A 12,869-nucleotide genomic window follows, 5' to 3' on the forward strand; every position below is an offset into this window, starting at 1 on the left:
TTCAATATCAAATTCATTAGACATGACTTGTTTTTCTTGCTTCGTTGTAAAAAACTTGCAATGGTTTTGGTTTAGCCCATTCACAGAGTTGCTGTAATGGAATTCGTATGATCTTTTTTTTACAACTACGTATCTGATGTTGTCGATATAGGGTCGAGGCTTCAACTTATTTAAAACATATTGAGATACGCTAAAAACATTTATAAAAAAAACTGTCGGGAAGCATATCCATAATTTCAACGTTGTTTTTGGCGTTTCGTACCGAAAACTTAACGAGGACATTTTTCAGGAGTTATTAAAACTTTTAAATAAACAACACTTTAAGCGAAACAATCAACTTTGACAGTTACACCGTAAATAGAAACCGGTCATAGCGGGACTGATATGCAATTATTTTGCAGTATGTCATGCAAAATAATGTCATATCAGTCCCATTGTTGTTTTTTTATACAAAAATATTATAATTTTATTGTATAGTACTACCAAAGTATTAAAAACATTGTAATACATATTCTTGAGTCAAGTTAATAACGATATGTCATGCGATATTTTTCTTATCTTGATAAACATCACAGCTTTCATCACTGTTTTCTCCGATTGATGAATTTCCATATGGGACTGATATGCGATTCACGGCAGTACAATGCTAGTAGCTCATTAGTAGTGAACGATCATTTGGCTACTAATGCTAGCAGCTCATTAGTAGTGAACGTTCATTTGGCTACTAATGAGCTACTAGCATTGTAGCCCAACTTTATTCAGAAAAGTTGTAGATAATAACTAGTTCTTCAATCGTCCCATATATAACTTTTCAAAATCTGCTTGACGAAGACGGTACTGTCAAATGAATGTGAATTGAGTCAAAGCGATTGTGCCATCCCTGGTGGTGCTTCTATTTTTTCGGCCTATGGCCTAGCTCTTATGGACGAACTGGTGGTTTTGACGCTCTTTCAATAAAAAACAGTAGATTACTTACTGTATTGAGAAAATAGTTATATAATATTAAAATTGTATGTCGGTAAAGTATTTTTATTAGCGAAAGAAAAGGAAAATAGGCTGAATTTAGAAACCTGCTGAAAATACGCTCCCGTACCCTATCTGATCTTTTATAAATACGTTTAAAATTATTTCGCTCGAAAGTAGTTTATTCGTAGAAAATCAAATGTATTTCCTACTCCATCAGTCAATCAGCAACAGGGCCAGTCAACGTCACCTTCAATTACAAATCGTCACTCAACAATGATACAATGAAGCTTCGGTTTCAGCTGACGCAACACCGCCGCAGCAACCATTTCATGCAAAAAAGATGCAATCAAGTGTATTTGCATCGTCGTGATAAGCGTAAAATAAGAGACATGAAGAGAATTCAAAAATCAGGCCAGATATAGTTAAAATTGAATTGTGGTAGAGGTACGGAAAAAAAATAAATAAAATGCGTTTTTATGCATTACCATATTATACAGGCTGTTCAATAAGTTTCGAATACAACTTTTCATCGTGTAAGTGCACATCATGTGGATTCTGTGTATTGGTATTGGTGTCAGCTTTAGCCTTTTATATAGGCTAACCGACGCGCAAGGTGTCGATTTGATGTCATTTGTTATTTTTTTACCGTGCGCGATGAAGGAGTACCGCAACGTCGTAGTAAAGTTGTTTGCGAGAGGTGAGAGACCCGGCGACATATTTCAGCGGTTGAAATCCTACGGGGTGAAGTGGAATTTCATCTATAACACCATTCGTCGGTACCGGGAGACGGGCTCGGTCAATGACCGTGGTAGATCCGGGCGGTCACGTTCGGTGAGGTCGCCAGCAGTCAGCAAGGTGGTGAGGGAGCGGGTTCATCAAAAAATGAACCGCTCGATCCGGAAGACCGCTGTTGACCGGGATGTGTCGATCGGGACTGCCCACACCATCATGGCGAAGAACTTGGGATGCAAGCCATACAAGAAACGCAATGTTAACGGGGTAACGGTGACTACAACGAAGAAGAAGCTGGACAGAGCAAAACTGATACTTTCACGGCACGCTGGTCAGGAGTTCGTGTTTTCTGATGAGAAACAACAGCCGCACAATGTCCAAAATGATCGACTGTGGGCGCCGACGTTGGCCAGCATCCCCCCGTCCCACATAAAGATCCCGCGGTTCCAGAGCGCCGAAAGTTAGACGAGAAAAGCTGGAAGGGTATTTTCTTGGGCTATGGAGTGAACGGGTATCGTGTATGGAATAGTAAAGAACGACGGATCGTCACAGTTCGTGATGTTATCTTTGACGACAACGCCAAAGTGGAATCGTGCGAGCCGAAACAATCGAAGACAACGTTAATTCGTGCACCGTGTGGATCGATTGCAGATGAAGGTAATCAGGACTAGAGATGGTCGGGTATGAGAATTTGAATACCCCTACCCGATTAAGAAAAAAATTAAAAACCCGTACCCGACCCGAACCCGCAAGTTTGTCATTTTTGATACCCGAACCCGGCCGTAACCCGTCGGGTACGGGACGGGCCCGGGTACCCGACCATCTTTAGTGTTAAATGTGGTCAATAGAGATACCCGACCCGTACCCGGTTTCAAAAACAAAAATTAAGAACCCGTACCCGGCCCGAACCCGCAAATTATTTTTTTCAGTACCCGAACCCGGCGGGTACGGGTACGGGTGCGGGTTTCGGGCAAATTTTCCGCTATCCGACCGTCTCTAGTCAGGAGCGAAGGTGGCGATCAGAACGATTCAGACCCTGAATATGGCGCTGAAACTGAGAATTTCGATAGTTGTGATGACATGCCTGAAAACGAATCTGATGAAGTAGATGAAACGGAGTCTGGTGGTGAACCGTCAACAGTAACCCGAACTAGGAAACCTCCTGCGTGGCAGAAGGATTACGACATGACTTTCGCTGGATTTGCATTTGGAGCAATAGAATACGTTGACAACTTGCCGAACACTGTAGCAGACTTAAAGAAGAGGGACGACTGGCCGAAGTGGCAAGCGGCCATTCAGACAGAACTGGATTCGTTGAGCTGTAATAATACATGGGATCTTGTCAAGCTTCCCGCGGGTCGGAATACAGTATCTTGCAAGTGGGTGTTTAGGATTAAACCCGGGAACGGAGTTGAACCAGACAAGTATAAGGCGCGTCTGGTTGCACGTGGTTTTACTCAACGCCACGGTTATGACTACACGGAAACTTATTCCCCGGTCGCTAGAGTAGATACCCTGAGAACCCTGCTAGCTGTGGCGAACAAAGAGAGAATGCAGATACACCAAATGGATGCTCAATCGGCTCTCCTGAATGGAGACCTTGCTGAGGTGGTTTATATGACGCAACCGGAGGGTTTTGAAGTAGGAGAGGGACTAGTATGTCATTTGAAGAAGTCGCTTTACGGCCTTAAGCAATCCTCAAAGGTTTGGAATAATCGATTCGATAGTTTCATTATCAAACTCGGTTTTCGGCGGAGCGAAAATGACCCGTGTCTATAGATCAGAAACCAAAGGAACAAGCAGTTGTACTTATTGTACGTGGATGATATACTCATAATCGGCCATGACTTGGGGCAGATCAAAGCAATCAAGAGCAGGTTATCCGAGAAGTTCAAAATGACAGATAAAGAGGAAGTGTCATGTTTTCTGGGAATGAAAATTCAGAGGGATATCGATCGGCGAATCATGAGGATCAGTCAGTGCAGATATTTGGAAACCTTGCTGAAAAGATTCAACATGTCGGAATGCAAGCCGATATCAGTTCCGATGGAATGCCGTCTCCGATTGCAGAAAGGCGAAGAATCGCAGCGTACGTCGAAGCCGTATAGGGAGTTGGTGGGCTGTCTTATGTACATGACACTTACCACTCGGCCTGACCTGTTTGCGGCGGTCAACTACTGCAGCCAATTCCAAAGCTGTCCAACCGAGGAGCATTGGGTTCATTTGAAGCGCATACTGCGGTACGTGAAAGGGTCATTGGATTTCGGACTGAAGTTTAAAGCTGATGATGCCGCGCCTGTGCTATCAGCATTCTGTAATGCCGACTGGGCAAACGACGTAGTAGACCGACGCTCAGTTACCGGATACGTGCTGAAAGTTTTCGGGTGTACGACTGTTTGGGGTACTAGAAAGCAGCAATCAGTGTCACTGTCATCCACTGAGGCAGAGCTGGTTGCCTTGTGTGCTGCAGACTGCGAAGGATTGTGGCTCAAGCGATTGATCGAAGAATTGGGATACGAGATAGCCGCTGCTGTACCGTACCATGAAGATAACCAGAGTACCATAAGGATTGTTCGTGAACCGAAATCTAGAAGCCGGCTTAAGCACATCGATGTTAAGCATACGTTTGTCTGTGATTTGCTTCAGCAGGGGCAGATTGAATTGGGGTACGTGTCGGCGGAGCAACAGGAAGCAGATGTTATGACCAAGGGGTTACCTGCGGGACAGTTTCGTCGACTGAGGGAGAAATTAAATCTGGCATCGATTGAGCAGGGGTAATGGAGTGCAATCTCTTACAGTGTATTTTTCACAACTGTCTTATCCCTAGAGGCGAAAATCACTGCTGACAACATACATCAGATACCTTTCATTGTTACACACTCTCTTGTATCAAAAGTCAAATATTAAACACGCGTTTTTCATTCGACAAATTTGAGTCGGCTTTTTCTCTTCCGAAATCTCATTCCGCCCATAAATCTCTCATTGTTACTTTCGTCTATTTGAAAAATTACCCTAGAATTATTGTTCATATACCTACATATGCAAAATAATACGAATTTGGGATTCTTTCTAAAAATATGAAACAAAAAAGCCACATTACATGGCCAAATCCTCTGAAAAGAAAACTGCGCCACTTCGTAATTCGAGACTAAGCGTTTAGTGAGAAAATCCAATTGCATCTTCATTTATATGTTTTCCCCTAAAAAGGGCTGATTGTTGTATAGTTACAGAAGCGTGATCCATTTACATATACAGTGGACCCCCGTTCGTTTGAACGATTCTTCATACAAACTAACGGGGTTAATTTTTAATTTGAACAACTGGCAACCCTAATTAATGCTGGAAATTGTGTGAACTGGTCACCCTACTCTTTGTTATTGTTTTGGTGGTTTGATTCAATTGGAAGTTGGAAGCAGCGAATATTTCATTCTCCGATCGGATTTCTATCATAATCGTTGGGAAAACGCAATGTGAAACAGATTAAACACGCTAGATCAATTCAAACAAATCGCGTTTATGCGCATTGTCTGCATAAGCAAATGATGTCATGTTGAAAATGACATTTGAATCATTTTTAATTTGCACGTCGTGCAAACCAACGGGGTGCAAATTAAAAAGTGTTCAGATTAAAAACGGTCAAACGAACGGGGGTCCACGGTATTTACTATAAGCCGGTGTACTTTGGTACCTTCCGAGACGACAACTAGTTGACAAACTCACCCGGTGGCCAGCCACACTCACTATACCTTGTTGCAATAGGACACCATACGAACCGTTGCTTTTCAAGAGATGGCGCTTTTCTAGTGGTAGTAAAATCAAAATTTCTCACTTATTTATGTTTACCTACCTGAAAAACAATCACTAATCATATTTTATTTGTGGTTCAGTTATTCTGTTATACTTAATTTTCATGATTTCTGCCTAATTTTGATAAAAAACAAACATTTCCTATACCTCTCCATAGCATCTTACTACCAGTCCTCCGAGAGCCCTAAAAAGCTAAAGCCCTATAAAGATACATTTATAGGGCTTTATGAAAAGTATGCTTGCGACATTTCAATTCGAAAAAATTAAATTTCGCAACATGAACGCAATAAATAAAAACAATGTTTACCAACTATTTTTTGGTTCAGGTGTCAAACGTTATATTACGATTAGCGATAAACACAAAAGAAACTGAGATGCATGAGAGAATAAGGGTGTTGATTTCAGTAAATTTATTATCGCGCAAAATTCAGCTTTTACGGACATTCACACTGTGCGCTACGAGGTAACGACATCTGTTGTATTCAACAGGGAAACATTGATAGTTTCAAGCATACTCTCACGCATGGCGCATGATGAAACACTTGCGCCAACTTCTGTTATTTATTATCAGAAACTAGAGGCGGTGTCCTATTATGCTTGACTGCCCAAGTAACCATAAGCATTAATCCAAAACCGTATATTGGAAATAATTCTGCATCCCTGGTGCCAAACTTTTGTATATTAACAATCTTAATGCTTAAAAAAAGTATATTAACATTGTTGATGCATAGAAGCATTAACGGAAATCAGCATTAAAGAAAGCAATATATGCGCATATAACGTAACAATATAATGCATTTAGTCAATTGCATTCAAACGAGCCGTAAGTGTTGATAAACGACTTGTACTTCTACGGCCACTATTCGTGCCCTTTTCTACCTAACGGATGCCGTCTTTTTCTACCCTATTGGTTATGCAGGACAAGTAGCTTTGATATGAGAGAGAATATCATCAAGATTTAAATACGACTAGTTTCAACTCACTGTATTACACTATGGTTTAGATAGCTAAGGAGCAAGGAAACGAATAAGGTTGCAAGACTAACTCCCGGTTCGAGCCCACGTCTTAGGTGGTAACATTACTCAGCATTTCAAAAAATGGTTCTGTTTATCCTGCTCCCCTTGAGATACAGCAAAAAAAAATCGCTTGCCTTTTTAATTTTTTAAATCCCGACCGCATCTATTTTTATTTTCCATAACAAGCAAACGATATGCCGTCGATACAAAGTCATACAAAGATACGACCGGCGTGAGCATGTGTCGATAAAAATCGCGGATTAAATTGCTACAAAAGTGAAGTTCACCCGTTTTTACACCACCGAAAATCGTTCCATCGCGATCCGGAGAGTCCGTATTTTTTCGGGTCATGTTATCCAGTTTGTGCGATCGAAAACAATTTGTTTATTGCTGATCGAAATTTTGCCTCCACTAGACTGCTGTTCCTTTATCGCTATTGCGCTATTGTCCCGCATAACACCAACAGACGAGACTCACTCACTAGTGCCTCACACATAGAATCATAGAATCTGTGGATTTTCACTGTTCCATCTCACACACGAGACACGAGACACGACACAATGTCGAGCGTTCAACGTACACCGCCAGCTGCTGGTGCTAGCACGAATACTCCGTTGACAAACAAACGACTGCGGACTAACGAATGTGATGCAAATGCTTATCCGATCACACTAGAAAGTATGTTGCAGACGATGATGCAGCAATTTTCGGAAACGAGACAGCTGATCGATATGGTACGAACTGAAATTAGGGATGTCAACAGCCAAATTGACTCCGTTAAAGCTGATCTGATGGATGAAATTAAATTGGTAAAAAACGAATGTGCAGTGAAATTTCAGCAATATGACAATGCACTTGATCAGCTTAACGCAAGGGTGGATAATATGACGCAACAGTTTGGAGTTTTACAAAATCGATACGAGCTCATTGTAAGCGGAATTCCTTTTAAAAACGGTGAAAATTTACATTCGACGTTAGAGGCAATAGGACGACATCTAGCAGTGAACGACACGGCCACCACGTTGGCGCAAATCAGGCGTATGAAATCCGGCAACAAATCGGACAGCGATGGGCTAATCGTTGTGGAATTTCCGCTGAAGACCACAAGGGACGAGTTCTACAGTGCATACTTGCGGAAACGAGACCTTAAGCTACGACACATTGGACTGGACTCAGATCGTCGTGTGTACATCAACGAGAACCTCTCCATCGAAACGCGTAAACTCAAATCGGCTGCACTTCATCGAAAGAAGGCGGGAAAGCTGGTATCAGTTTACACTAAACAAGGTGTCGTCTACGTCAAGATTGCAGCTGGTGGACCACCCATAGCCATTCAGTCCGAGAATGAGCTGGATAAATATTCGTAACTATGTACATTCGTTCATTTTTGTAATAATGTTTAAGTAGTATTTTTTGTATTCTTGTGAGTTGACTAGAAGATTGTATGTTTGATAAGCTTGATGAGGTTGGCCGGTTAAGGCCCTAACCCAGCGAGGTTAAGGCGCCGAACAAAGTCGCATTCGACTTTGCGCGACTCCGTATAGCCACTACGATGGGAGCGGGAACTCTTATCCCTACCTCCACGCGGTACCGGCCGGGACGCAACTGGGCCTAGGGTCGACCAAATACCAGTCTTTGGTTGCACCCTCAGTTGTGTGCTAACAGGGAAAGGGGGGCACGTTGTGCCTGAGGGTAGCGTGGCGTAGTGGTGTAAAGAGGCGAGCGGGGCTCAACTCCTATAAGCCAGCTGCGAGCGCCGTAGTGTTTGCGGTTAGCGTGGCGCAGTGGTGTAAAGAGGCGAGCGGGGCTCAATTCCTATAAGCCAGCTGCGGACGTAGTAGTGTCCTGTTAGAGCTCAGGACTTTAAGCAAAAAAGCCGGGTCAGGAGTGCCATGGGCACATTAGGATCGGTTCCAGGAAGATCCTAATTACGGTGTACTGGACGGGCGGGAATAAACGTTTGGATTTGGCGCTACAGGGCTGACGGCTGTGCTATTCTACTACCTTATGTAAGGAAGGGTGGTACCTTCCTGAAACGGCGAGTAGGCTAATGGTACAGCTGCCTTCCGTCCCGTTAAAACCGTAGCTGGTCTCTAGGTACGTTCAAAGCTCGTCACTCACGTCAAAGTGCGGTGGTGTAGGCTCAGATGATACATTCCTGACTAACGCTGATCGGATGCTAACATCCCTGCCCCCATGAAGGGTAGGGGGGAGTGTCCCTAGCCATGGCCTCCCTGCTTGCATAGATCACCATGGGATCGTTAAGGCGACTACACAATTACGAGTGGAGATAGCGGCCTAGAGTTGGGACCCTTTCGAATGGACAAATTTTTAAATTTTAAAGAGGGAGCGAATACGGGTGCTACTAGTGGCAAAGATGACATCTTTGCCAAAAGTAGTAAGTTGGCAAGGTCACCAACAGCAAAGACAGGTAGCCCCCCGTTATGGGGGCGCGACCCAAGAAGGGAAGCCCGCCGAAATCGGGGGCACAGCCCATACAGGGAAGCCCCCCGAAAACGGGGGCGATACCGAAGAGGAAGTTGACTCCACCAAAGTCTAACACCCCAGTTAGAACGCAGGTGGCCACCGCTGCTAGCTCAGCCAAGAGGGTGAGCGACAGCGGTAGGCAAATGTCAACGGAGGGCGTGGTGCACCCTCTTGAGGGCGAAGTTGGGCTTCCTCGAGCCAGTTGCAAGCTGGAGGAAGCCAAAAAGTTGGTGGACGAGTTGTACTCGTTCATCAACTCTAGGTCAAATGTCCACCTCGACATTAAAAAGCTGGCGGTGAGCCTCCGCTCTACCGTCATAGCTGCCGAGGTGGAGAGGCAAGAGCTTCTGCAGCGATGCGAAATCGCCGAAGCTCTGGTCATAGCCGCTAAGGCTGTGGCCATGCCTAGTCAGGCGTGTACGCCGCTTGCCAAGCGCAAGGCGGCTACGCCCGACCATGGACCAACGCTGGTAGCCAAGAGGCAGCGGACTTCGGCTCGCGCCTCTACCAGCGAACGTGCGGAGGCGGTCCCGGATGGTGCTTCCGGGACCGGAGAGGAGGAATGGCAGGTGGTTAGGCGTAAACCGCCTAAACCGCCCAGGCCGAAACCGAGCGAGGCTGCGGCTGCAAAGCCAAAGCCAAGGCGCGTCCATAAGGGCGACGCCTTAGTAGTGAAGCTGACAGGTGAGCTGTCGTACGCCGAACTACTGCGTAAGGTTCGAGTGGACCCCAAGTTGCAGGAGCTTGGGGCCAACGTAGTAAAGACCCGCCGAACCCAGGCAGGGGATATGCTCTTCGAGCTCAAAAAAGACCCAACGGTCCAGAGTTCGAATTACCAGAAACTGGTAGAGCAGTCCCTGGGCGAAGCGGGCCAGGTAAAGGGGCTGTCGCAGCGTGTTCTGGTCGAGTGCAAAAACCTCGACGAGATAACGACGACAGTGGACCTGAGTGATGCTCTGCGGGATCAGCTTAAGGTTGATGTGGCACCCGCAGACATCCGGTTGAGGAAGGCATACGGTGATATGCAAACCGCGACCTTAAACGTGCCAGAGGCAATCGCCAACAAGATGTTGGCGTCTGGCAAAATTAAGGTAGGATGGTCAGTGTGTACACTGGTGTCGAAACGGCGTATCGAACGCTGTTTCAGGTGTATGGGCTTTGGCCATCGGGCGGCCAAGTGTAAGGCCCCCGATCGGTCCAAGCAGGCGGTGCGGCGAAGATGGCCACTTCGCCAGGGGATGTAGCAAACCCCCCAGGTGCATGCTCTGCACAGTCGATGCGGGAAATAAGCATGCCACAGGTGGCCCACTGTGTGCGGCTTATAGGCGGGCATTGCAACGATAAGGGTGCAGGTTATACAGATTAACCTAAACCACTGTGAAACGGCACAGGAGTTGCTTTGGCAAACGGCAGCCGAGACGGGGTGCGATATTGCCATTATCGCGGATCCCTACCGGGTCCCCCGTGGAGGCGCTAACTGGGTTATCGATAAGGGTCGGATGGCAGCGATCGCCGTGATGGGTAGATACCCGATCCAGGAGGTGGTGTCGTCCGACCAAGAGGGGTTCGTGATCGCGGTGGTCGATGGCGTCTGCATCTGTAGCTGCTACGCTCCACCTAGGTGGTCGCCGGAGCAGTTTGACCGGATGCTAGACGTGCTCACCGACGAACTCACGGGCCGCAAGCCCGTTGTCATTGGAGGAGACTTCAATGCTTGGGCTGTCGAATGGGGTAGCAGGTGCACTACTCCGAGGGGACAAAGCTTGCTGGAAGCTCTGTCCAAGCTAGATGTAAGTCTGGCTAACGTGGGATCCGTCAGTACCTTTTGTAGGGGGGTACAACAATCGATCATCGACATCACCTTCTGCAGCCCAACGTTGCTTGCCAACATGGGCTGGAGGGTGTCAGATGAGTACACGCATAGCGACCACCAAGCTATACGGTACACGATTGAACGACGGGCGCTACGGCCACGCGGGGTGAAGTCGACAGGGAGGAGGTGGAAAGTGAAGGCCTTCGACAAAGACCTGTTCGTTGAAGCACTCAGTGCAGAGAGCACCCGTTCGAACCTGAGTGCTCGTGAGCTGACCAACGTCCTAGTACGGGCATGTGATACCACTATGCCTAGGACGGGGCAGCCAATGAACGGTCGTCGCTCGGTATACTGGTGGAGTGATACCATTGCCCAGCTCCGTTCCAGGTGCCACAGAGCGAGAAGGCTAGCGCAGAGGGCCCGGACCGATGCAGATGCTGAAGCTCGGGGAGTTGATCTTAGAGCGGCAAGGTCGGCGCTTAAGAAGGAGGTTAGGCGTAGCAAGAAATCCTGTTTCCAGGAGCTATGTCGCGATGCGGATTCAAACCCCTGGGGAGGTGCATACCAGGTGGTAATGAAAAAGATGAAGGGTACATCTGCGCAGCAGGAAACCTGCCCCCAAAAGCTGAAAGTCATCGTGGAAGGGCTCTTTCCGCAACACGATCCAGTTTGGTGGCCTCCGACCCCGTACGGTCAATCGAATGATGTCCTCAATCCGGTCACGAATGAGGAACTCATCGTAATTGCCAGGGGTCTAAAAACGAAGAAAGCGCCCGGTCCTGACGGGATTCCGAACGAGGCACTCAAAGCGGCGATCCAAGCATATCCCGATATGTTTAGAGAGACGCTTCAGAGTTGCCTAGAGGTATGCGAATTTTCAGACAAATGGAAAGTCTAAAGATTGGTACTGCTGCCAAAGCCGGGGAAACCACCTGGTGATCCCTCGTCGTACAGGCCAATTTGCTTACTGGACACGCTAGGCAAATTGCTAGAGCGGGTAATCCTAAACAGGCTAACGCCTGTGACGGAAAGTGATGTCGGACTGGCAAACACGCAGTTTGGCTTCCGTAAGGGGAAGTCCACTGTAGATGCCATAAAGTCCGTAGTGGAGAGGGCCGAGAAGCCTATGAAACGGAAAAGGCGAGGCGACAGGTATTGTGCCATAGTCACAATCGATGTCAAAAACGCCTTTAACAGCGCTAACTGGGGTGCAATTGCGTTAGCGCTGCATAGGATGAGGGTACCGGATCATCTATGCAGGTTGCTTAAGAGTTACTTCGAGAACCGGACGCTAGTGTACGGCACGGCGGACGGGGCGAAGAGGTACAGAGTGACAGCGGGTCTTCCACAGGGTTCGATTCTCGGCCCCACGCTTTGGAATGCCATGTACGATGGGGTGCTGAGGCTCGAACTACCCACTGGGGTCGATATCACTGGCTTCGCCGATGATATCGTCCTTACAGTGGTAGGCGAGTTTCTGGAGGAGGTGGAAATGCTGGCATCAGACGCCATAAGCATAATAGAGGGTTGGATGGCGGGCGTCAATCTGCGATTGGCCCACCATAAGACGGAAGCTGTGATGGTCAGCAACCGTAAGTCGGCCCTAGAGGCAAAAATAATCGTTGGGGGACAGGTGATTGTCTCCAAACGAAGTGTGAAGTACCTGGGTGTCATGACAGACAACAGGCTGAACTTCACCAGCCATGTGGATTATGCTTGTGGTAAAGCGTCAACGGCGATCACTGCGCTGTCTAAGATCATGCCGAACGGCTACGGTCCTAGCAGCAGTAAGAGACGCCTGATGGCCAGCGTTGCCATGTCGGTGTTACGATACGGTGCACCGGCGTGGGCCCCGGCTTTGGAGAGTAAGCGCAATCAGGCATGTCTGAACAAGGTGTTCAGGCTGTTAGCATTGCGCGTTGCGTGCGGCTACCGTACCATATCGTTGGATGCGATTGGGGTTATTGCAGCCATGATTCCAATATGCATACTCCTAGGTGAGGATATCGAGTGCCACAGGCAGAGGAACGTCAGGGGCGCTAGGGACA

The sequence above is a fragment of the Sabethes cyaneus genome, chromosome 2, assembly GCF_943734655.1.
Source record: "Sabethes cyaneus chromosome 2, idSabCyanKW18_F2, whole genome shotgun sequence".
Classification (NCBI taxonomy): domain Eukaryota; kingdom Metazoa; phylum Arthropoda; class Insecta; order Diptera; family Culicidae; genus Sabethes; species Sabethes cyaneus.